The sequence below is a fragment of the Lontra canadensis genome, unplaced genomic scaffold (assembly GCF_010015895.1).
Source record: "Lontra canadensis isolate GAN:19392208 unplaced genomic scaffold, GSC_riverotter_1.0 scaffold61, whole genome shotgun sequence".
In the NCBI taxonomy this organism is placed as follows: Eukaryota; Metazoa; Chordata; class Mammalia; order Carnivora; family Mustelidae; genus Lontra; species Lontra canadensis.
The window spans coordinates 6,545,505-6,572,381 of NW_022631055.1; positions in this window are offsets into that span (position 1 = coordinate 6,545,505).

Sequence of the window (26,877 nt, forward strand, 5' to 3'; positions counted from 1 at the left end):
TCAGTATCTCAAAGAAGAAGTTAGGGAAAGATATTCATAGGGTTTTGTGGACTGAACTCAAATGGTGTTTGTCTTTGACAGTGGGAGGTTTTTGGAATTGGACAAAATGCCTAATACAATTTTTTAAGATTAGTGGATATATAAATTTAAAGGTTTTTAAGACTTATTTATTTGTGAGAGAAAGTGAGCATGGGGAACGTGGTAGAGGGCCAAAGGGAGAGAGAGAGAGAGTCCTAAGCACACTCTGCTGAACACAGAGTACAACACAGGGCTCATTCGCATGACCCTGAGATCATGACCTGAGCCAAAACTAAGAGTCAGGCACTTAACTAGCTGGGCCACCCAGGCACCCCTCAATTTAAGGTTCTTTTTTTTTTTCTTAAAGATTTTATTTATTTATTTGACAGACAGAGATCACAAGTAGGCAGAGAGGCAGGCAGAGAGAGAGAGAGGAAGGGAAACAGGCTCCCTGCTGAGCAGAGAGCCCGATGTGGGGCTCGATCCCAGGACCCTGAGACCATGACCTGAGCCGAAGGCAGAGGCTTAACCCACTGAGCCACCCAGGCGCCCCTCAATTTAAGGTTCTTGATGAGAAAATGGTTGTCTGATAAATGGGTTGTATGCCCAAGTGAGAAGGATGCTGTCCAGTAAGATAACTGTTTTCCCCAATGAGCAAATTAGTTTCCTAAATAAAATGGTTTGCCAGAATTTCCTGAAACAGTTTATCAGTTTACATTTTAATTTTTATAGGAAGTCATACTGACAGGTGGTCTCACTTCTCAGTTATGCAGATATAAATTTGAGTAAGACATATTTCTGATCTCAAGAAAATTGTGCTCTAGTGTGGTTGATGAAATATGTAAACAAATAATCTTAGTTGGAGGGGCACCTAGCTGGCCCAGTCAGTAGAGCATAGTAGAGCATACTCTTGATCTTGGGGTCATGTGTTCAAGCCCTATGTTGGGCCTAGAGCTCACTTAAAAAGTAATACTTTTGGTTGGAGAGGAGGGGGCAGATATATTACAGGGAGAAGGTTAAAAGGACTTAATTGCCCTTTGGATCTGAGCAGTAAAAAAGGAGGAATCTAGAATGTTTTCCTTCTTACTTGGGTGTTTTGACAAATAATGGCAATGCTGAATAAGATAGAAAATATGGGGGAAAATAGGTGGAGGAGAAAGATAAAGAATGCTGTCCATCCTAGACAGGCTGATGCTGAGATGCCTTGGAATAATGATGATAAGTAGGTGGTTGGCTATACACGGATCAGTGTTTGGGGGAGAGACTTGTAGCAAGGCATTACATGTAAATATCATTCAGCCAGGCTGGTAGCAGAATCCATGGACACAGACAAGATTAACCAGTGAATGTGCAGAGTAAAAAGAAAAACAAAGATGAAACCCTAGGTAACTTCAGGATTTAAGAGACAGGCAGAAGAAGAGACCCCAGTCAAAGAAATAAACAAGGCTAATGCAGAAATCAAAACACTAAAGAATTTTAAATAAGAGGGAGAGTCAAAAGTATCAAATGCTACAATGTTGTTGCTAAGACATAGGTTAGAAGGAGCCATTTGATAATTGGAGTGTTAAGAGTGTCTTGTGTATTAACCATTACAGTGGACTGGAAGAACAGTAGAAGTTTCTCTTTCTCTTCTAGTTGTACTCCTTAAACTTTCTACTGTTTTAAAACAACACGGGAAGATAACCATTTTCATGATAATGAACTTCTAACCCTTCTCAGAATCATTGACTTAAATACTGCAGTGTGATGGGTATTTGTTATTCTTTTTGTCTAACTGAATTCTTTCCTCTGTTTGGAGAATCTTGATCTTAGGAAGCTCAGTGGGAAGCAGGTCCCAACTCCCATTACAGAAGAGGAAAATCTCAGGTACTGTCTTTTCCATCCTGCCTTGGGGCTCAGACATGATCCATGATCCACATTCCATCGATCATTTACAGGAACCCACTTTGACTCAGGAGTTATGATGCCAAGAATCAGAAACCTTGTAGGAGTCTGTCTCTGGAAGCAAGAGTACTTACAGGCAGACTGGGTTCCTGGCTCAACAGCTGGGACCACTGAAAAGTCAGCTGTTTCATGGCAGCAGGAGTCCTTTCCTTGCCAGAGCAATTTTGTGCTGTGTTAGCTCTGTAGTAACAGAAGCAACAGCTGACACTTACTGAGCACTCACTCTGTGCCAGGTACTGTCCTGAGAATTTCTTTTTTGTCCTAGGGTACAGGGTTTCTCAATCTGGGCACTATTCACGTTTTGAGCTAGATACTTGCAGGGGTGTGTGTGTGTGTGTGTGTGTGTGTGTGTGTGTGTGTGATGGTGGTGGCTGTCCTGTGTATTGTAGGGTGTTTAGTAGCATCCTTGGTCTCTACCTACTAGATGCCAGCAGCACCCTACTGGCAATAAAAATGTGACAATATGCCAAACACCCCCTGAAGGGCAAAATAGCCCTTTCCTCAGAATCACTGCACTAAGTCATTTGATATTTACAACCAACCCAAGGAGCAACCCAAGCTAGATTCTTCAGGCCTGCAGAAGATTCATTTTAAACTCCTTTCAGTAAATCTGGTAATGGGGTCTAAATCAGTTTTTGTCAAAATCTGTTAATTCCGGTTTCTGTCTTTCGCAAATTTAGGCCCACCTGCAAGAATTTTTCATTCCTCTTTATTGTCACTGGAATCTCATATTAGTTCCTCCCTTCCCTTGGACATCAAATCCCTGGTCTTACATAATCAGAACACTGATGTTAATGAGCTATTCCTGCACAGGAGTTAGAGCTTGGGAAAGAGAAGAGATTTTCTCTGTTTCTCCTATCCATTAAGGCCATTTCTAAGCTTAATTAGCTCTCTGGAATGACAATGGGGCCAGTGCCTCTGCAGCCCTCATAAAAGCATTATCAGTAAAATAGAAGGCTCTACTGTCCCCTTTTAATGAGGCAATTTCATACCCTATTTTCCAAACAATAGGTCAGGGAAAGTCTTCCTCTTAAATTTGTTGATGGCAGGTAATTGGGTAGTTAGTTCATCTCTTGACTGAAATCTCCCCTGGAGAGCCTACTTTGTTCTTTGAACACTTTCTCCTAGGGCATCACCTTGGTAAGTACCTACCCACCTCTCAGAATCTTTTTTTTTTTTTTAAGATTTTATTTATTCATTTGACAGACAGAGATCACAAGTAGGCAGAGAGGCAGGTGGGTGGAGGGGGTGGAGAGCAGGCTCCCTGCTGAGCAGAGAGCCCAACTTGGGGCTTGATGCGGGGCTCGATCCCAGGATCCTAAGATCATGACCTGAGCCGAAGGTAGAGGCTTTAACCCACTGAGCCACCCAGGTTTCCCTCAGAATCTCTTGATAGGGAATAAAATCAGACCTATTGTGGTAGGCTGGCTATCACATTCCATCATAGTGTGTCCAAACATCTTCCAGGAACTTCATTTTTATTAGGAGGTAGGACAGTGTAGTTAGCTCAGCACATGGGCTTATAATCCTGCCTCGGCTTCTTCTGCCTCACTGGCTTTGGAGAGTTTACCCAACCTCTCAGAGTCTCCATCACCCCATTCTTAAAATAGAGGAAATCATTCAGAGTTCGCTGTAAGCATGAAATGAGAATATGAATATGGGAATATAACATATGTGCAGCAAATGGTAATTGTTATTATTGTTACTATAATATTATTGTATTGTTATTATCATGATAATTAGTTGTGTCCCATTTCCCTAGCTTACAGATATTTGCTGGTCATTTCTTTTTCCTTATATGTGCCTACATATAATCTGACACAAATTTTCCAAATTCCGATTACTGGGACCACCCAGTGTGTGATTTAAATGCATCGTTGACTGAGCCTTGGACTTTATTTTTGCTGCTGTCTTCCCAATTTGTAGAGAGCTTTCACAAACATCATCTCATTTGATATTGAAACTATGCAACTACACAAGGACACAGGGGTCATAGAGGATAAATTCCATAATGCAGAAAGGACTGAGCATGAATGTCCTCAAGGCCTGTTGGCATCTGTTCAGGTGCTCTTCCCTGATACCTCATGGACCAATACAATGTCTCATATTAAAAAAAAAAATAATGTTCTGTTTTTCATTTTATGTTAAATGAGGGCGAAGTAGAGTATCAAGCAGTGTTTATTGCTGCCTCTAACCATCTATGAACTCACAGAGCAGGTTCAAGTGAGCTGAGCCATGTAAACAAGTAGAAAATTGGCAAGGTATTCACCTCTAACATAGACCAGGTAAGAGGAAAATCAGAACCACATGGAGCTAAATCTCAAAAACTTTCAAGGACACTGGGCCATGCTGCTGGCATGGCTGTCTGACACTACTCTTTACAATTAGTGATATCAAATGACTTCTGCCTTCACTGCTGTTCAACTCAGTCTACCACTGAGACTGGCTTTTCTTATCTGATTCCAATCAACATTAACTTTCTAATTTCAGCCATCACTGTCTACTGTGTAGGTCTTTGTTTTCCTAGCCTCTGGAAACTTACTAATAGAACTCTGATTCTGGATTTTGTTTCTATCCATAGGTTTCCTGAAGTTTCTTGATTTCCTGGTATGGATTCTCCTGTGCAACCTGAGAGGCATTGTGTTAAGATACCCTAATCAGTCAATCTTAGATAGTTTGAGTATCTACAGAGATATAAACTGCCCACTTGAGGGAATACAGTGCCTTTAGAAAGATTGCTAAAAGTAGTTAAGGAGCTCCACCTATAAACAATAAAAACAGTAAAGAAATAGCTGATTGTTATCCCTTTACGGGGAGCCGAGAACCATGGACCAGAGAATACAACTATAAGATTTTTGTGAAATTTCTAGAACCTTTGTAACTTTCCTGGTAATGCTATTTTTGCTATTACCATCTGTTTCCCCATAGTGATTAGCACTAACCTTCTTAAAATAAAAATGGTCTGTGTGCTTATCTTCAGGACATTAAGAAAGAAGAAGGCAGAAATACAGCTTCTCATTCTGTAAGCAGGCTTGCAAGGATCAAGAATCAAAGAGGTGGAGGGGCATTAGCAATTTCCAGAGAGAAGGGTTGAGTTCTTGAAGCCAACAGAAAAGGAAGGGGAAAAAAGTACTATCAAGTAAGGGACTCAGGACTAGATAGCAAAAAAGTTCTTTGTTTAAAGGGAAAGGCAAAGAATCTATTTTAATCAAATTATCTCCAAAAAAGAAAGTTTTGAGGTCTTGTATCACCTGAGTTAAAAGGTCCAATAATCAAAATAGGTGAGAAAGAAAACATTAGCAAATCATGTGTTTGATAAAAGATTTGTATCCAGAATTTACAAAGAACAATTCTCAAATCTCAATAATGGGGAAAAAAATTCAACCAATCTTTCATCAAAAAGAAGATACATAGTAAATAAACACATAAAAAAAGTACTCAAGACACTAAGGGTAGGTAAGTTAAAACAATGAAATACACCTATGAGAATGTCTTAAAAGACTGACTACCCAATGTTGATAAGGGTATGGAGAAAGTGGAAGTCTCAAACACTACTGATGGTAATGTAAAATGACATGATTCCTTTGGAAAACAACTTGGTAGTTTAAGTGTGTATCTATCCTGTGTTTCAGATCTCTTCTGCTCCTGGGAGTTTATCCAAGTGAAATAAAAAAAATGTTCATAAAAATACTTATATACAAATGTTCATAGAAACTTTATTTGTAATAGGTAAAAACTGGAAACTAACCAAATATCCATTGACAGGTGAATGGATAAACATGGTATATCCATACAATGGAACACTGCTTAGCAACAAAAAGAATAAATTTTCATATATAAAAAAATGTGGATGGGTCTCTTAAAGTAATTATTATAAGGAATACCAAAAAAGGGACATACTTTATGATGCCATGATTCAATTTTCATAAAAACTCAAAAAGGCACACTAATCACTAGTGACGGAAAGCAGATCAGTTTCCTGGGGAAATGGCAGGGCAGAGATTGTAAAGAAGAGCAGAGAACTATGGGTATGATGGATATACTCATTATCTAGATTTTGATGATGGTTTCATCATTATTTGTCATAAGTTATATCCTACACTTTATTTATAGTTTACTTATAGAACTCTAAGTACAACTATAACTCAATAAAGTTATTAACAAGTATCAGATGGGTTGCTTAGACTAAGAGAGAATATAAAAATCCCCAGAAGCTTAACAGGCAGTCTTCTGGCTGCATGTTATTTTTGCCAAGTTATAGTGTTCAAATACTACTGTCCCTCTAACAAGTGGTTGGAATTTTAAGGAAAATATGTCTAGTCTAAAACTTTAACCACAGGAGGAACTCAAAAAACCTTGCTATGTCCTTTTGGAATTTACTCCAACACAACAGAATGGGAAACAAATTCTACCTTCAGTAAAACTCAGATGTTCATAACCCCAAGCCACAAGCGACCCAACATTAGAGCCAACAGCCATATAGTGGCTCAGAACAAAACCCTTGCGGCCAAATTGCCTAAATTCAGAATCCAGCACTGCCATTTTATAGCTACATAACTTGGGCAAGTGACTTTGTGCTCAGTTTCCTTGTTGTAAAATGGGAAGAATATTAGGTATATATTTATATAGGTATATAAGAAAATATATATAATGATATATATATGTTATATATATACACTATATATAGGAAGAATATTAGCATATAAATATATATGCATATATATATATGATTGTTGTGTTATTGAAATGAGTTTTATTTGCAGAGGGCTTAGGCCTGTACTAGCATACAGTAAACAGCACATAAGCTTTTGTTAAGCAAATAAAATAATGTAGAAAGATCTATTCTAAACAAAATGTGTAATGATGGGGATAATAAAAACGAATTCTATGCAGGAAGAATGACTAGGGTGTTAAGGCTAAAAATACATGGGGCTTATCTGAAAGTCCCTATAGTAAGAATTAGACATTTACTTACCTCTTCCCCACCCTCACTCTTGTTGGGAGATGACTTGGCTTATTTTCTAGAAAAATTAAACCAGAGAGGCTCTGGAGGCAAAGATATTAGGTTTCAACTGGGCAAGGATGAGGAGATGGTAGAGTAAGAGGATCCTGAGCACACCTTATCCTACAGACACACCAGAGTAATAACTATATCCATTGTTCTGAAAATGCCATGCAGATTGGCAGGAGAGATCTTCCATGGCTAACTGTAAGAAGGCCATATGGGAAAAAGGAGGGGTAGCAACACAGTTGGGAACCCAACTCTCAGCACAACCAACTACAAACAAGAGGGACATCACAAGCCTGGAGGAGCAAAGGGATCAGAACCCATACCAAAAAAAAAAAAAAAACAAAAAAAACCCATACCAAGCAACCCTGGCTTGGGGACCTGCACTGGTGAAACAAGTCCCCATAGTGTCTGGATTTGTAAAACAGTGGTTTTAACTCTGGGAGCTTTAAAAATCAGCAGGTCTTAGGGTGCGTGGGTGGCTTGGTCAGTTAAGCACCTGCCTTTGGCTCAGGTCATGATCCCAGGGGCCTGAGACTGAGCCCCACATCAGGCTCCCTGCTCAGTGAGGAGCCTGCTCTCCCTCTCTGTGCTGTTCCCTCTGCTCATGCTCGCTCTCTGTCAAATAAAATCTTTCAGAAAAATCAGTAGCAGGGTGCCTGGGTGGCTCAGTTGGTTAACCAAGAGACAGCCTTTGGCTCAGGTCATGATCCTGGAGTCCCAGGATTGAGTTCTGTATTGGGATCCTTAATCAGCAGGCAGTCTGCTTCTCCCTCCAATCCTCCCCCCTCTCATGGTCTCTCTTCTCTCAAATAAATAAAATCTTTTAAATTAAAAAAAAAAATCCTAACTCCATGAGAACAGAAAGAAGACAGGAAACCAAGTCCCTACATTTAAAGAGTCAACAGGCTAAATAACTCAACCTGAGACACAGCATGGACACAGCAGTTTGAAAAGCACCTATGATATACTTGGACATTCCTTCACTAATTTTATGACATATGCCAGAAGGGCAGGGATCTGAAGATTTCTCCAGGAACAAGAATGCTAGTGAGCACTATTTTTCTTGCCTTGCCCCAGCAATGATAGCCAGACGCTTGACGGAGCCTGTTCTAACACTTTCCATTCGCACTGCTATGACCACATGCTGCCCCACTCAACCCACCTGGCTTAGTAGTCACCCCTTCAAAGCAGCTTTTGCCCTACCATACCTGGCAGGCAGCCCTGGTGGGGACTGGTGTCTTTCCAAAGTGACTCTTCCCATAGGGAGAGAGGGGTGATAACGGCACATACCAGTGCACCCACAGGTCCTGTGATGAGGCCTCTTAGGTAGCTGAATAGTGAGCAAATCCTGCCCTTCCATATGCCTGCAGTCGTCACAGAGGCTAATGACAGCAGGCTGAGTACTGGCCCCAACCACCAGCATGTCCATGGTGGCTACAGCCAGGCCTCTCAATAGCACCAAGAGCAAACCCTGCTCAGTACAGCTACAGCAGATGTACCAGGTCATTAAGCTAGCTCAGTCGCCATAGGAGGGTGCACACAGCCTACACAAGGGATGTCTCTGGAGCACCTCATTCTAGTGAGGGTTGCCCTCTAGAGCACCACAGGATATCTTCCACATAAAGCCACTACTTTTAAGACCAGAAGCCAGAGATGACATAATACAGAGAAAGAAACAGAGTTAGACAAAATGAGGAGACAGAAGAATATGTCCAAAATGAAAGAACAAGACAAAATCTCAGAGAGTTCAAATTAATGGTCATAAAGATACTCACTGGTCTTGAGAAAAAAGTGGATGATTCAGTGAGAACTTCAACAAGGAGAGAGAAAATATAAAAAAAAATCAGAGTAGAAGAATTCAGTAACTGAAATATAAAATGCACTATAGGAAATCAATAGCAGATTAGAGGATGTATAAGATCAATCTGTAAGATGAGGTAATATGAAAGCAATCAAGCTTAAGAACAAAAAGAATAATAAAATGATAACAGATTAAGGGAGCTCTGTGACATCATCACACCTAACATTCATATTATGGGGATCCTAGTAAAAGGGGCAGAAAAGTTATTTGAAGAAATGATAGCAGAAAACTTCTCTACTGCAGGGAAGGAAATATACATACAGGTCCAGGAAGTACAGAGAACCCCAAACTAAATGAATACAATAATACTTAGACACGTAGAATTTTACTGGCAAAAATTAATGATATAGAACATTAAAAGCAACAAGAGAAAGGCAGAGAGTTACATACAAGGGAAACCCCATAAGGCCATCTGATTTTTTTTTTTTTTTTTGTAGAAAATTTGTAGGCCACATTTTGCGTGATACATTTCAAGAATGCTCTACCCAGCAAGGTTACCATTTAGAATGTGAGGAAAGTTAAAGAGTTTCTCAAACAAAAGTTAAAGGAGTTTATTACTACAAACCAGCTTTTTAAGAAATGTTAAAAGAACTTCTTTTACCGGAAAGGAAAGGCCACAAGAAGAAGAAAATAATAAAAAGAAAAATTTCACTAGTAAAAGCAGACATGTAGTAAAGGTAGTAGATTAATCACTTAAAAGCCAGTATGGAGACTAAAGATACAAGTAGTAAAATCTATTGTATCTACGAAAGTAGTCAAAGGATACACAAAAGCTGAAAAATATGGTATATACATAAAATGTGGAGGAGGGAGTAAAATTTAGTGCTTTTACAATGTGTTCAGACTCAGGTGAGTATCAACTACATATAAATTGCTATACACATAAGATTATGAACATGGTAATAACAAATGAAAAACCTATAATACATAAAAAATAAAGAGAAAGGAATCCAAGCATAACACTAAAAACCATCAAACCACAAGGGCACCTAGCAAGAGAAAAAGAAAGGAACAGAAAAGGACACAAAAACAACCAGAAAATAACAAATGGTCTAATGCTCCAATCAAAAGATACTGGGACTCAATGGATAAAAAAACAATACCCATCTATATGCTGCCTATAGAGAGTCACTTAAGAAATAAAGACACATACAGAATAAAAGTGAAAGGATGACAAAAGATATTCCATGCAAATGAAAGAAAAACAAGACAAAATCCAGGCCAGTAATACTTATATCAGACAAAATAGACTTAAAAAAAAAAAAAGACTGTAGCATGAAGCAGCAGAAATAGAAATCAGGAAAACGATCTCATTTGCAATTGCACCAAAAATAGTAAGATACCTGGGAATAAATCTAATCAAAGGAGTTAAAGAACTGTACTCTGAAAACTATAAAATGAAAGAAATTGGAGAAAACACAAAGAAATTAAAAGACATTCCATGCTTACAGATTGGAAGAACAAATATTCAAATCTCTATACTACCCAGGAAATCTACACATTAAATAATGCAATCCCAATGAAAATACCAACAGCATTTCTTACAGAGCTAGAACAAACAGTCCGAAAGTTGGTGTGGAATGACAAAAGATAGACCCTGTATAATCAAAGCCATCTCAAGATAGAAGAAAAAAGCTAGAGGTACTGCCCTCCCAGATTTCAAGAAATATTACAAATCTACACCAATCAAAGCAGTATAGTACTGGCACAAAAACAGACACATAGATCAATGGCACAGAAAGAAAGCCCAGAAATGAGCCCATACTTACATGATCAATTAATGTATGAAAATGGAGGCAAGAACATACAATGGGGGAAAGACAGTCTCTTCAATAGGTAGTGTTGGGAAAATTAGACAACTACATGCAAAAGAATGAAACCACACACAAAAATAAATTCAAAATGAATTAAAGACTTAAAGAGGTAATCTGAAACCATAAAACTCCTAGGAAAAAACAGGGGCAATCATCTCTTGGACATTGGCCTTAGCAGCATATGTATGGATATGTCTCCTCAGGCAAGAGAAACCAAAGCAGAAGTAACTGTTGGGACTACATTTTAAAAAAGCAAAAAATAAAAAGGTTTGCACAGCAGAGGAAACTATCAACAAAACAAAAAGGCAACCTATTGAGTGGGAGGAAATATTTGCAAGTGACGTATCCAGTAAGGGGTTAGTATCCAAAATATATGAAAAACCCAACTGACTACCAAAACCCTCCCCAAAACACAAAAAGCAAATTATTTTATTAAAAAATGGGCAGACCTCCTGAATACACATTTGTTCCAAAGAAGATATACAGATAGCCAGAGACAAATGAAAAGATACTCAACATCAATCATCAGGGAAATGCAAATCAAAACCAAAATGAAATATCACCTCACACCTGTCCAAATGGCTAAAATCAACAACCCAAACAACAGGTGTTGAGCAAAGATGTGGAGAAAAAGAAACCTTCTTGTACTATTGGTGGGAATGTAAACTGTTGCAACCACTGTAAAAAACTGGATAAAGTTTCCCCAAACATTAAAAATAGAGATACCCTATGATCCAGCAATTGTACTCCTAGGTATTTACCCAAAGAAAATAAAAACACTAATTCAAAAAGATATATGGACTCCTATGCTTAATGCGGCATTATTTACAGTAACTAAGATGTGGAAGCAACCCAAATATCCATCAACAGATGAATGGATAAAGACAACATGGGGTGTATATATATATGTGTATATATATACACAATAGACTATTACTCAACTATTTAAAGACTGAGATCTTGCTGTTTGCAAAAACATGGTTTGACCTAGAGGATATTGCACTAAGTAAAATAAGTCCGATAGAGAAAGACAAATACTATATGGTTTCACCTATATGTGGAATCTAAAACCAAGAAAACCAGAAACAGCCTCAAATACAGAGAATAAACTGCTGATTGCCAGAGGGAAGGGTAAAATGAATGAAAGGGACTCAGAGGTGCAAAGTTCCAGTTATAAAATAATTAAGTCATGCACATATGAAAAGTACTGCATAGGGAATACAGTCAATATTGTAATAACATTGTCTGGTGACAGATGGTGACTACACTTACAGTGGTGAACACTGAGTAAGGTATAAAATTGTTGAATCACTATCTTAAATAACTGAAACTAATAAAACTTTTCTTCAATAATAAAAATAAAATAAAAATAAAAGTAAAGACAATGTAAGAATTTTCAAAGTAAACATGGTAACCCATTCAATAAGCTACAGCAGCTTTTTTTTTCCAGATTGATTGATTGATTGATTTTAGAGAAAAAGAGTGTGTGCATGAGTGAGAGAGGGGCAGAGGTAGAGGCTCTTCAAGGAGACTCCCTGCAGAGCATAGACCCTGATTTGGGGGGTGGGGGGCCTCAATCTCCTGACCTATGAGATCATGACCTGAGCTAAAACCAAGTGGGATGCTTAATGGACTAAGCCATCCAGGCACTCCTCTATAAGGCACTGCAGCTTTAGATACTCTTGTTATTGCCATTCACCCACCTCCACACTTTTTTAGTCTTGGTTTCACTTTGGGTATTTTCTATTAGGTAACATACTGAATTAAAATTTTTTTTTAAATGGGCAAGAATGAGCCACTGGATTTTAACACACGGACAGAGTGAAAGCTGCTCACTAAAAATATGACTGTAGGCCTTTCCCCACTACTCCAGAATACCTACCATGCAACCAAGCATACATTACCTAGGCCAGAGAGAAGGGAATCATTCTCCAGAGAAAATGAACCACGTGAAAGATAAAATATTGGACCATATCTAATGATAAACCAGGGACCATTAAGCTTTCTAACAAATTATGTCCACCAGAGACAAGTCCACCATGGACACAGAACTTGCAAACTGATTTCTGGTGTCCCTACCTAAAAGACTAATGGATAGATGAAAATTACCAGAGACCAATGCAAACAGATAAAGAAAATACAGAGGATACAGAAAACATGAAAATGCCACATTCATGTATCAAGAACAGGATACTATACACAGAAATAATCAAGGGGGGGATGCCTTTTGAATTTTAAGGCATAATTACTATGTTACATGGGGTACCCCAAAACCAGAGCTTGAGATGGGAAATCTGTTCAAATGAGACTGAGGGGAAGCTTTCAGGAGAGAGGAGAAAAGCAGGACAGGGCAGGGCACAAAAGCTACCTAAGACCCTGGTCTCAGTTGGATGCTTCAGTCTGGTCCCACTATGGAAAAACCTAAAGTACACATTGCATCACCAAACCAATCCCACTTTGAAGCGAGGGTCTTTACCCCCATGTCAGTCAGTTAGTCTGAGGTCTGAGCCTGGAGAGGTTTGTGCATAGGCTTCAGAAGAGGCAGCTGCTACTGGGCCAGGACAAGTCTCTAGAGAAGGGGTGCTGCGACTTACTAGACTGCACCCCCAGCAACTACAGGATAACCACACTGGCTGGTTAGGAACATACTGCCCTAATGCACCCTCATTATCCATTTTCATTAGGCAGTGTAATCTGATCATTTCCTAGTAACTCTTAGTATCACTTGTACTTTCTTTTTGTTCAAACACATTGCAAATAACAAGGTTTTGAAATGATCTAAGTTTGTTGTTTTTTTTTTTTTCCTGGCTATTCTGACTTTTAGCTTTTGAAAAATTTAAACAAATAACAGCAAGACTTACTTGCAATGAACTTTCAACAAATATATGCCAACTCTTAGGCTAACACCTGGCATCAGCCTCCTTTCACTTCTATTTTTGTAGTTTGTATTACATAACTGCGGAAGTTTCATTTAAATCTTCTTCTGCTTTCATTATATTAATAGAAGTTCTAGAAAAAATGGTGAGTGAAGAATTATCAAAGAAATTATACTAGAAAATTTTCCAAAGTGAGAGGCATATAACTCCAGTTTAAAAGTACCCCCTGAGTGCCTCATGAAATGAATGAGAAAAGGACCCACAGAAATCTTGGAACACCAGGGTTGAAGAAAAGATTCTAAAGGTTTTGAGACAGAAATTCAGGGCTATTTTTATAGTCCTTTTGATACTATCTGACTTCTTAAAACTACAAGTCATAAAGCTGTAACACAGTATCCATAATCTCAAGAAATCTTACATTCCACAAAACTGATCACTAAAAATAAGTGTTCATGGAGAAAAACATGATTGAGGAAGACTAATGAAACTGGTTAATCGAAGCACAAAAAAAACCAATATAAATCCTAATAAAAATACACACATATTTTCAAAGTCAGTGATAAGGTATACGACAGCAGGGTGTGAAATGAGCAAAATGTCCAATGAAAAGCCAGAATCCAAGGTGTCTATCTGAGAAGTAGCGGGCCACGCCAAACCACGGCAGAGGTGATGTGATGTTTCATCTTTCAATCTTTTCATTATGCAACATTTAAGTTCACAAAATTTTAGTGAAAAGAGATTCCTATAGATCTAGTCCAATTCACTAGTCTGGGAAGTACATCATGTCATGGAAATGTAGAAATAGGTCCAATGAGTGATACCAAGGTCCAGTGAGTGGCACACACACTTAGGAGATCCAGTCCCTGTCATTTTCATACATCTAAAGTAATTTCTTTTAAATGATTATGCTGAGCACAGAAATAACAAAAAAAAAAAGAAGCCCAGGTTTGCTATAAACTAGCTATGTTCTCATTCTCTAGACAGCTGACCTTAACCAGCGATAACTCCCCTCCCCTTCAAGGGAACATTTTTTATTGTTCCAACTAGTGAGGGGTGTCAGCAGGTGGGGGGAAAGGTGTTACGGCACCTAGTGGGAAAAGGCCAGGGATCCTACAGTGCAACGCATATCCCCACAGACAAAGAATTATCCACCCAAAGCATCAGTACTGCAAGGATTGAGAAATCCTGCCCCCAGGATAACAAAACTTTGGTCCTATTTCCATAACCAGACCTAACCCAGGATGAGGGCTAAGAATTGCAGGGGAGCTCTTCCTCAAAATTGAAGATGTCTCTAAGTGGAATGTGATGTCTGCTGAACAGCAAGCATTCTTTCCCTGGAAATTTTCAAACAGAGGTCAAATGATGTTGTTCCAGGGCTGTTGGGAGGCGATCTCCACCTTGGAAGATATAAAAAGTAAAGTACTTAATGTTCCTTGCAACATGGAACTCTCATCAAAGAAAGAGGAGATGGGAAGCCCTGAAAGGTGAGTTGAAGTGAGTCATGTGCAAGAAAGTTCTAATACAACTCTCGGATCCATTAGCGACAAATTATTAGAAAACATTGCTCTAGGGGAAAACAATATATGCCCATAGGAGGATGAGATATGTTTTATTCTTTTCGTTGGGACAGCATGATTACTACCCCCATCTTACATCAACTATGCAGTCTTTACTCTCCAGGATAAAGTATTTTTCCCACTCAGGGCCTTTAATTAAAGAAGTATAGAAAATAAAGAAATTGGATAAAAGGAGTAAAACGAAAAGGAGAGGGGACTACAAATTTTAAAGTTCTTTTGATTAAGACTGTACATGGTAATGATAGCCCCTTCTTATATATAGTATATATTATATATTTAAATAGAAAGGGGCAGAGAGAACATCTATGGTTCAGACAAGGGTTTCAACCTTACCAATGGCTTTGATTTTTTTTAAACCTTTCCTTGTCTGTGAAAGACATCTTTGGAAGGGAGCAAGGCCAAGACTGGGGACAGCAAGCATTTACAATTTTAAGCTGAGTAATTCTATGTCAGGGGCATTTTTATCTTAGTTTAAGAATGCAAATTGTCTTGTGTTAACTCATGTTTATTTCATTATGGATTTTTTTCCCCATATTTTGTTACCTTCCAATGTTCTGTCTTGGATAGCTGTGTAAGCTTTTAATATTGAATATTGCAGGGCTCTGTGTGTGTGTGTGTGTGTGTGTGTGTATGCGTGCACACGTGCACATGTGTGAGTTGCCTGACAGTGTTTGTTAAGAAATAATTTCGTTGGAACCATTTCCCTAAGTGAACTTAGCTTTGCTAACAGATACCACCTGCTAGGTTTGGTGACAGCTTTTCCTGATACTTAATGACAATTTCTTAATTTAACATTTTTAATGAAAAATAATGTAGGAGTTAAAATTGAGGCAAGAGTACATTGGTACCATAACTGGCATCAAAACTACCAATTAAATATTACATGAATTAAAGTTTTATGTGTTTTTAATTGTACTTTCAGTAAGTGAAGAGTACAGCTTGTCTATTAACTATACAATAAATTATTTAACCTTTGGAATTAGTACTGAGTTTCATAGATTTTAATTACCTAGAGAAAAAGCAGAGAGGTGACAAAGGAGGCGCACAGAGAAGGTATGATCAAGAAGATCCCATGTGCTTCTCAGTGTGAGAATACATCTAACCAATGGCAGCTCTTGTGTAATTGTAAAGTAATTAAAGTTGTGATTAGCTCCAACCACAGCAGACATTAACAAGCCTGATGGAAAAATAACTCAAGTTTCCAGTTCATGGGCTGGTATACAGAAAAAAATATCCAGCTGTCTACCAATTCAAAATATTTCCTCAGCAATGGCTCACATTGGACTGAAAACAAGAAAGTAGGTTGCCTAGTTCTCATATTGCTCAATAAAAAGATCCCTCTTTGGAATGCATCCTAAACCTGATGGTAATTTGCAAAGTAAAGACAAAATATGAGAAGAGACTGTTAACCAGCTAGCTCCCTCCCAAGACCTAAGACGCACAAAGTACATTTGTCATCACTCCTCTGTCCAACCTGCCGCCCACCTACAGAGCATTTCCTATACTGAGGCACTGCGCCAGGTACTGGCTCTGCATGGATGTGAGGAAGAGGTGGGCTGGGTTTGGTGACAATGGAGGCCACAGTACAATGAATTCTACCCTAAGCAGATCCTCTTCTTACATTCCACTTCGCTCAAAGGGCATCTCAGGGCTCAGGAATTTCTATGGAAGAAAAACTAAAAGCGAATTTGGTTCTTGTAAGCTGTATCTAAGTAACCTTTATTTTTAAATCCTAGGTGTTATTTTTGATGTGATATTCATTTCAGTGTGCTTGGAAAAGAGACCTTGTAATTCTTTAGACAAGCCTGGCAGCTGCAGCTTTATTATGAAACCGCAGTGAAGCCTATATCTACTGTCATTAAAGCATACTGTGAAATGATTCAGTGGCAGGTCTTGAACGAGATGGGGAAAACACTGGCAGAAAGGGGATGATGGTGATTTGGGATTTGGTGATCCCCAAACTGTTAAACTAGATAACAAGAGTACTCTAATCCCCTTGATAAACTCAATTCTCTGGGTCTCCTGCTGGCTACATTCACTTTATCAGCTGGGGACATTCCTTAATGACATTTGTACAGCATAATATTCTGTAGACACCACACTGTGCCTACGGGATTGTCCACACCTCATGGGAATAGACAGAGCTTTCAGAAATTAGAAAACATGTCCACTGGGCCTGATGCTGAGGAGGGGCACGCAAGTATCAATAGAGGCCCATTCTGCCCCAGAATTTCTAATTTTCTCATCTGCCTCTCAGGGCTAGGGGAATAGATTAGAGAGCAAGCAAGAAATCTGGAGTGGTTCCTCAAAGAAAAATCAGATCTTAATGACGCTGAGGGGCTCCTGGTTCAAAGAAGTGACCTCAGTAGAATTAAGAGCCCAAATCCCCTTTCCCGGCCCTTTTATTGAAGTGAGTTTCTGTCACGACTTACTGTTACACCACTGGATCCTTCCCACCCTGATGTTTGATACTTCTTTCAATGATCTGACCTCCTGGCTCTGGCTTTTCTTCTTGGTTAGCCTTCTCAAAGAAGTGTGGTCTCACATTACACTTAGAACTCATTTTCCTATATAATGCCACATATTCCTATCTGCATTAAAAAAAAAATCACCAATCCATTATCTCCTTCCCACATGGTTTCATTCCTTTCTTGCTTATGCTTCCACAGGATTTCAACAAAAGATATTAATCATTTGGAGGGTGTCCAGTATTGTGTTTCACACTATTTAGGGTCACTCTTTGGAAGTTTCATCCTTCCTCTCCTACCCCTAGCATATATTACTGTGGCTCTTCTCTCTAAGTTAGGACTCAGGCAATTGTGCACACTAAATATGGCCCACCACCTCTCTTTATACATAAAGTTTTACTAGGACATAGCAAATCTCATTTGTTTATGCTTTGCATTTGGCTGCTTTTATGCAGTGACTGAGTGTTTGCATAGAGATGGTATGACCCTTAGAAAAAGAATGTAGGCTTCTTTTCTAGAAAAAAGGCTTTTTTAGTGTTTATTTCCTTTCTTCTCTTGCCTATTCTTTTTAGTTACACAATGATCCTAAGGTTAGAAAACTCAACCAGAAATAATACCAAACTAGAGATGCCAATTGATTTCACTTAACTTTACAGAAGGATGTCCTCCATTCTAAGATTATTAAGAATCCCTATTCTTTCTCAAATATAACAGCATATTGTTTCTACCTTTACCACATCCTAAAATTAAAATTTGTTTATTTATTAAACCCAGCTCAAGTGGCCCTATTTCCATGAGGTCTTTCTGATTCCTTCTAATTGTTTAGACCATTTCCCCACTTCTGAGACATAATCTTCCCTCCATCTCCCTAGCTCACTTGTCTTGTCTCTGCTTACTTTCTGCTGCCCTCCTCTTCCCTTAGCTTTCCTTCATCTTGTGATTTATGATTTAGCAATATCTTTTTTTTTTTTATTGCTTGAGAATGCCTTGTAGGTTTCCTTTTACTCTAGGCAGCATTTTTTTCAACGAGGCACACATAGTACATCACCTAAGGTGGATTCTAGAAAACAAAAATGTCTCCATCTCCTTCCATGAGTGAAGACCCTATTCCAGTCTTTCTTAGTCTCCACGAGAACTTCTATTATTATCATTGGTTCTGAAATAGCATCGCTAATAGATGCAAGGTACAGTCTTGAAGAGACAGTATAGAATGGGGAAATATAGGGTATTTTATTTGAAACAGTTCAAAACATTTAAAAATTATAAGCATTCAATTAATATCTGCATTCTCAGCCTTTCTAGGAAAGAAAACCTGGTACTACAGGGATTTTCACATGGCTTCAGTCAGATGGAGCTCTGACTCTGATGGAGTCATATGCTTTCTGATTTCCAGTTCACCAAAGTTTCTGACGCCCCAGTTACTCTGCGCTGGGCCAGCTTCATCATTTGTGTTGCCTACTCATTTGTCTTAGGCATTTAATTTGTGATTCCTGCTCTAAACCCAATAGGAAAGGGACATGCAAATTTGGCTGGAACACTATACTCCAAATATGGTTATCATTAATTGCTTCGTATAACTAGAAGTAGAAGTAGTACAATGGGAGGAAATGGCAGATTCATGGAATAATATCCCAGAAATCTTAGAAGCAATACTAGAAAAATGCTGAAAGAGAGAAAGACAAAAACCCACCATGGAACTCTGACACTCTGTGTAGATAGCCATGACCAAGCTAGGCTCTAGGTTTGAATAATAGCACTTTGGAATATATGGTAACATGGGTATTATGGTCTAAACTGTGTTCTCCCAAAATTCGCGTGCTGAAGCCCTAACCTTCAGTACTCCAGAAAGTAACCATATTCAGAGATAGGCCTTTTTAAAAAATAGGGTGCTAAAGTTAAAATGAGGTGATTAGAATGGCTCTAATCAATCTGACTGATGTCTTATATAAAGAGGAAATTGGGACACAGAAACACCAGGGGCGTGTGCATACAGAGGAATGACCATGTGAGTAGGCAAGAAGAATGAAGCCATTGAGAGAGGCCTCAGAAAAAACCAAACATGCTGACATCTTGATCTGGAACTTCTAGCATCCAGAACTGTGAGGAAATAAATTTCGGTTGTTTAAGCCACCAGTCTGTGGCATTTTGTTAGGGAGACCCTACAATAGTCTCCTCCTTAGCTTTTTATGAGATTTTTCTCTCACTCTCTTCTAATTGAAAAGTGTCATGTCCACTTGTCATCTCCCACTCTCATGAAAGCCAATCTCACAGCTGTTAATGCATTCCCCACTCCTCACTCTTCACCAAACCAACCTATTTGTATCTTTTTGCAAGGTGGTGATTGCCAAGATGCCACAATTTACCTAATACGATCCATCTTTGAGAGACAAAGAATAGAGACTGAGGGACTATAACAAGCATATATTTGTTTTTCCAAATTCAGCCTAGAAATACAGAGTAAAACAGTTGATCACTTCTCATTACTACCTCTGAATTACCTTTTCTGTTGATGTTCCTAAAATAACACATATCCCTACTTTTGGAACATTTCTGCTGTCCAGAAGATCACCTATGATCCCTTTCTTGGCAATCATAAATATCTCTATTTATTCCTGACTCAAAGAAAACTGGCCTGGAACTTTTCTCTCAAGATTCACCCTTTCTTCTGCTCAAATGTGAAGGTGATGATGGCTTGTTGAAAAAGGGTCCCTTACAGCAGGCGAAAGAGGGCTTGCTGGATGAATTTTCATGGTATGAACACCGCATAGTGGGGACAAATAGTCAACTTGGCCTCTCAACTTAATGAAATCAGAACACTACCTTTTCAATTTTACACTTAAGCAGAGACCGTACATACCTCTTTGCGTTGTTGGGAGATAACACAATGAGAGTACAAGCTCCCTGGAAACAGTGATTAGTTTTTTCCTTTATGTGTATCTCTATGTTGCTGGAACTTGACATTTCACTGGACAATCATCTTTGGCAGTCATGGGCTGTTCCCTAGTTGAAAGGAAAATCCTTTTAAGAATACCTCATCTAACCTTTGCAGTGATTAACACTATCCAACATGATAGTTAACTGCAGACAGTTCTTTGAAAGGAGATGGCTAATGGGGTTTGGAGTTCATACAAAGAAGCTCCCTTTAGAAGGGGGCATATCCAAGTGGATGCCAGAAGGGAGGGATCTGACTAGTTATCCAGGGGATAGTAGAAGAGAGACAATCAGGTTTAAGATGGAGAATGCCACTGATAAGGAAAATGGGAGAGAATTCAGAAATACAACCATCCTGCTGAAGGAGGTGCCCTGTGTGTGAAAATCTAACCAGATATCTCAGATAGCTAGACACACACACACACACACACACACACACACACACACAGGTTTTCTAGGCACTGGTATATTTGAGGATATCCTTAGATCTAATTGCTTTTTTTCCTGACCAGAGTCAGTACTATCATCTGCAGTTTTCTTGTTTAAAATAATCTATAAACATCTAAGCTTTACAAAACTTACAAAAAGGCATATATTCACTCTTTTTTGAATAAATATTTGTTTCTGAAAGGATCTGCAATAAGTCTCCTTTCAAAAATACATTAATCTATTACAATTTTGGAACTGTTTCCATGTGATTACAAGTTTTTTCTAAAACCACAAATATGACAGACCCGAAGTACATAAAACATAATGACACTTGAAAATATGCATATATTTTATAAATGTCAAGATACATGCACACACACATACACATGTATTTACACACATGCATAAATATATGCTAACCACTTCCCTTTAGTTTTTAATTAAAGTGCCAATTCCAAAGATTAATGATTTCTGTGGATGGAGCTAGAGAGTATTATGCTAAGCAAAATAAGTCAGTCAAAGAAAGACAAATATCATATGATTTCACTTAAATTCCAATACGTGGAATTTAAGAAACAAACAAATGAGCTCAGGGGAAAAGGAGAGAGAGAAAGAGGCAAATCAAGAAACAGGTTTTTAACCACAGAGAACTGAGGGTTACCAAAGGGGAGGTGGATGGGGGGATGGGTAAATTAGGTGATGGGGATTAAGGAGGGCACTTGTGATGAGCTTGAATGTTGTATGGAAGTGTCAAATCACTAAACTGTACACCTGAAACTAATATTACACTGTATGTTAACTAATTTAAATAAAAACTTAAAGAAAAAAGATTAATGATTTCCATGAGTAGGTAGTGAAACAAGCAGATAAAAGGGGCAGTGGCATTTTGAGAGCTGACAATGTGACCAGACTGCATGGTCCAGATTTTACTAGAATAAATCACTTTCATGCTCATTTTCACTTTTGACTCCATTTCTCCACTTGCTCCCAGATAGGTTTTGGGAAGAATGCTGGTTTAGCCAGTGAGTTCAGATACAAGCAACACAGACCCATCTTCTCCAAAATCTTCCTTGAAATCCTATATAACACACTAAGAACTGGGGCACCTGGGTGACTCAGTTGGTTGGGAGTCACAACTTTTGCTTCTGGCTCAAGTCATGATCTCATGGGTCATGGAATCCATGTCAGGCTCACCACTCGTGGGAGTCTGCTTGAGATTCTCTCCCACTGCCCCTAAGTAAATAAATAAGTGCATAAAAAGAAAAAAAAAAAGCACTTAGAACCAAGAGCCTCATTAATAATTAAACATTTAATGAACTAGTTTTCCTTTCTAGATCTAATCCTCACTGTGGGAAGCCAAGCCAAGGAAGTATGTTAAACCAGTGAGAACAGACTTCATCCGGGAAAAAGACAAAGGGGATGCACCCTTTGAAAATCACATTTCATTTTTAGATTTCAGTTCTCCTTCCACTGCTAGCATTGTGACACAGAGTCTGGCTGCTTGCCAGGACCTTTTCTCAAGTCTCTGATCCTCTCTCTCTCAGGGAAGATTAACCCTCTGATAAAGCCAGCCACAACTTGGAGACCTTCATTTCCTGAACAGAGCCCCTAGCCACACTACATTCATCCGGGTAAAAGAAAACTAAGTGATTTGTAGCATTTTGTAGATTATGCCCCCCCAAAATGAATAACCTAGAATAAGGGGATTTATTTGGATGAAATGAGAAATGGCCTTAAATGGTCTTTCACTTTCACCAAATCCCAAACAAACTTGCCAAGTTTACAAACATTTATCCATTATTTTTTGTCAGTCTTTCCTCTCATTTGGTGGATGACTCTACCTCAACTTTCTCATCAGTGGTGATGCAACTGTATCAGCAGTTCCAAAAGAAACTGATCAGAGTTTTTTTTTTGTTTTTTTTTTCACCATTTTGCTGATTAGGAAGCACAGATTGTGCATATGAATTTTAGATAAGCATCCAAACTTTATTGGCACCGAGTATTGATAGCTGAATTTAACCCACACTAATTATAATGAATCTCACATTTTGTACCCTTAGGATCATGCAACATAATAGTGTGCACATTTATTACATGGAAATATCCTCATTCACCTTCCCCATACGTATGTATCCTAATGTTATCCTTTCTTACCCATCATTCAATTCAATCTTCTTCTTGCTCCCCTGCATGTACACATACATGTACACAGTACACATAATAAGATTTTGCCATCTTCTGAGACAAGTAAGCTTTTCTGACACTCACCATTAAAAAAATTAAAACAGATAATAGACGTTTTAACAGGCTTCATAGTCTCCCAATGAGTACACACCAACCCTAAGCAAATATCTGGCACCAGCCTCCTCTCATTTATGCTTTTTATAATCATGAGGTAGACAAAAGAGGAATTTTTGTGTAAATACTCTTAAACTCAGTAGAAACTACAACTATTCTGGACTGACTTTCATCAAATGTGAAGTGTTATGGTCAGCATCACCCTTATGTATTGGTGTAAATGACACAAGATGTCCTGCATTGCATCCAGTTCTAAAAATAAAGAAATAAATCATATTATAGTTATTATGTTGACTTCTTAAAATAGTCTTGAGACTCCTAAATTCTTTTAAACTACCTTGGAAACAATACTTTAAGACAATGGATACTGATAACATTATGTAAGGTATTATGATTCTCATGGCCTATGTACATTTCAATAGAAATATATGACCCAAGAACACAGGAGGAAATGAAATCAAGCTGTGTACAAAGCGGCAAATGTGCAAATAGAAAGCATGAAGAGCTGATCCTTGACTTGAGAGCTACTTGCTTTCTGAGATTTTTTCAGTATTGGTTCCTCTTTCAAGGGTCTCTGCTATATAGTTCCATTTTTTTCTTTTATAAGGGCAAGAGGCACTATGACATGTCACAATATCAGGCAGAGGGACACCTGGGTGGCTCAGTGGGTTAAGCCACTGCCTTTAGCTCAGGTCATGATCCCAGGGTCCTGGATTGAGCCCCGAGTCAGGCTCCTTGCTCAGCGGGGAGCCTGCTTCTCTCTCTGCCTCTGCCTGCCTCTCTGTTTGTGCGCACGCTCTCTCTCTTTCGGACAAATAAATAAATAAAATCTTTAAAAAAAGTATCAGGCAGAGTATCAGCTCATCATCAGAAAAAAAATCACTAATACATGTGATTTTGATATGAAGAACTTAATGATGAGGCCACATCTATTCACTTTAATGTGACATTGTGCTGTTCAACATGGGACGATGCTTACAGTTGGCTTCCAACTGTCTGTCCAAAGGCTAATTCATTGTATTCATCCAGGTTCTTTACCCCATGACATTCGTTCCTCCAAGGGACCAAGTTGGACCTCTCTGAGCCTTAGAAGAGATAAAGCAGTGTTAAGAAGAATTTTACTTGACAAGGCTACAACATTAGAATGTGTTTCTAATGTTGTAATTTTCCCTTACTTCCTCCCACTATTCTGACATTAAGTCTCACACTGAACAGGTTTCTGACTACTTGTTAGTAAGAGAGATTCGTTTGAGGCCATGATTTCTGAACTTATCTGTTCATTGGGGATCACCTGAGGAGTTTTTTTAAAAAATGCAGATTCCCAAACTGAGATATTTTGATATACTAGGACTCAAGTTTGGCGAAGTTTTTATTCTTCCCTTCTTATTTGGAAACCTTGGTAATCTGAAAAGCTTTCAAAAGCCAAAGAAAAGAATCCCTGATTGTGGACATTTTAGGGTTTGAGTCGTGTGGTGGAAAATAGTTTTGTATCATTTATCACTATGTATTCAATCTCATGCCTAATCCATGATCTGGCCAATGATATTTGAGTATTTAGGATTTTTCTGGACCCCTTCTCTCTTGAGTGTATGTGTGTTGTGTGTGTATGTTTGTCTGAATCTTCTCTGTTGTGCTTCTTATATGTGGAAGGTGTTTGCACAGATGTTAAGGGCATCAGCTCTCATTTAAGACTTCCTATGTTCAAATACTGATTTTGCTACTTGCCATGTCTTTAAGCCTCAGTAAAAATGGGTAACAGCAGTATCTACCCCCAAAGGATTGTTGAGAAGAGTCATTGATGTCATGGATTGCCACAGTATCTGATATATAAGAAGCACTCCATAAATGTAATTAGGATTGTATTTTAAAGATTTATTGGAATCTGAAACTTCTGATTTTCCTTTTTGCAAATCTTTACCACCTCTGATTATTGAAATGTAGAAAAGGTGTTTCCCAAGTACCCCACCTTCTTTGAGTACAGTGTGCACTTTCTATTTCAAACATGGAAATCTTTCTTAAGAAGACAAACTAACACTCTTCCTAGATGTCATTAGTACATTCCCAGGTCTTTACCTTGTAGTAACTTTTGTGTGTACTAAGTGAGAATCCCATCCCTAATAACTTCCGGTATTAAGCTTGGCCCACTGCTCTAGTGAATTTTCCCCTCCTCCCAGGCTCTGGTTTCTCTTGGCTTTAATACCTGTTAGTGGAGCCACCAACCTCTCTGAAAACATCACTCTACTTCCCACTTCTTTCATGCTAACAAATTATCACTGATTATGATACCTGTAAGACAATCATGATCATCCACCAAAACTATCAAATATTTTAGTAAATGATTCACATTTTGTCCTCTTCTAGCTTCTGCTGGAACAAAACTTTCCAAGCTCTACTAGTGCTACTTAAAGTATGGTGTGCAGGTTGTCACAGTCCACAAACTATTAGTGATCCATGAGCAGACAGGAAGCTTGTACCAGAACATAAATAAGCTGTCACTAGGGATATAGTTTGGTTGACTCTGTTGTCGTTGTCATTATTAGAACACCCCTCTTGATGAAGGAAGCACTGTGATGATTCACATTTTGGCAAACTGGTAACAGCTAATTCACAGATCAGCTCCTCTGTGTAGCACCATGTAAGAACATGTACTAGATCTTAGAGATGCAACACAGGAAAAGACAGAAGAGGTCTATTCTCTAATATGGCTCATGTCCTACCTGAGCTTAGAGTTGAGAAAGAACCACTAAACAAGTTAACACCTTAATACACTTCAAGAGTAATAACTGCTAAGAAGAAAGCAAAATTAATGGGATGGAGAAAATCTAGAAGAAGGCTCCTATAGGATGTAACATTTGAACTGAGGATTGAGTGGTATCAAGGAGCCAGCCATACAAAGATAGGGAGAAGGAAGAGCACTACAGTTGGAAGAAAAATCTAATACAGAGGCTTCAAGTGGCAAGAACTTGGTGTGGCCCAGGACGTAAAAGAACATCAGTGGCTGAATCTAAATAAACAAGGAAGAAAGCAATTTGAAGTAATATCTGAACAGTAGGCAGCAACTAAATCACACAAGGCTTTGAAAGTTGTGAGGTTTCACATTTTCATCTTGTTATAATGAGAAACCACTGAAAGTCTTAGGCCGCGGAGGCCATGATCTGACTTAGAGTTTCTGAAGGTAAGTTTTGTCTTTTGCCAAAGAAAACCTCACATCCCAGTTACTATGCCTTTGGTCTTATTCTTTCTCTGATTTGATTCACCCTTCCATCCCTCTTCTTGTATGTGTCTTTCTTACTCTTTAGAACAAAGCCCAAGCCCATCTTTTCTCACTGGTGTTTCCTAATCACTCTAGACACCCCCCCCCCCTATTTTTTTCCTGACTTCTGTACTACTTAACAACTTAAAACTTGCATACATATATTTAACAAGAACACTTATGCTAGTCTTCAGGTCAGACTATTAGCATTTGTTTGCTTACCTAAAACACCTGAGTGTTTCATTGAGTGAGTGAGAAATGAATTCTTGGTTATTGTCCCTCCCTTTGTTTTTGACACCATTGCCTGAGAAAACCAGTAGTATTCAGAGTAGAGATAGGAAGTGTAGAATAGTAGAATATAAATAAGTGTTGCAGAGAGGGGTATGAGTATTCCTGA